Source organism: Chaetura pelagica, unplaced genomic scaffold (assembly GCF_000747805.2).
Source record: "Chaetura pelagica isolate M959 unplaced genomic scaffold, ChaPel_1.0 scaffold3, whole genome shotgun sequence".
Taxonomy (NCBI): domain Eukaryota; kingdom Metazoa; phylum Chordata; class Aves; order Apodiformes; family Apodidae; genus Chaetura; species Chaetura pelagica.
Window position 1 is genome coordinate 2,774,443 of NW_009952974.1, and position 755 is coordinate 2,775,197.

A 755-nucleotide genomic window follows, 5' to 3' on the forward strand; every position below is an offset into this window, starting at 1 on the left:
TTCCTGCTGTCTACTTGCAAGTGTCTTCAGCTTATTGGTTACTTACTTCTTATATGTAGATTATGGGGTGCCACTAATGTCATCCCTTTGAATTCAGTGTCCTCACTGGGTTTCTCTGGGAGTCTCGTGTGAAACAGTGCTACGTGTTCCTCAGGCTGAACATGGCTCACTGATTTTTTTTTCACTGTGTAGTCAGGTCTGTAATAGGAAATGTTAGTTCTTAAAATGCATGTGAGGGTGGTTTCCCTCACAGGCCTGTACTTCATATATAGGAATCACTCTGAGTGGACAACTTGTATGGTACATTATGCTACATTAATGGATAGAATTGTCTACATTGTGAGATGCCATTTGTTTTAATTAAATACATGAACTTCAGAATTTACAGAAATCTTAAACAATGATCTTTATGGGTCCGTTCCAACTTAAGGTATTCTAAGTTTCTATGACATTCTTGCTTCCTATCTAGATGAGCCTTCAAGGCTAAACGTTCTTGGTCTATACTACTTCAGGACCCTTCCATTTTTCATTTCATGTTAGCTTGCTAAGCATCATACAGACTTTCAGTGGGTCATGAAATTTCATGAGGAGAATGTTGCTTTTGTTTCCTTTTCCTTTCACAGAAAATTACTCTTGTTCTAGAGCCCAGCTTGTGCAGTTGTAACAATATTACCTTTGAATTTGGAACATCAGCATCATTTTTTGCTCTATGATCATTAGATATTTTTGGAACAGAAGTAGTTATATAAGGGAAA

The 755-nt window shown here is 37.2% G+C and overlaps 1 protein-coding gene across 5 annotated transcripts in view; it reads left to right on the forward strand.

Annotated features, from left to right (window-relative positions):
• The window catches only part of CLASP1 (cytoplasmic linker associated protein 1), a 156,519-nt gene that overhangs the window by 137,392 nt on the left and 18,372 nt on the right, over positions 1 to 755 (forward strand). The window lies entirely within an intron of this gene.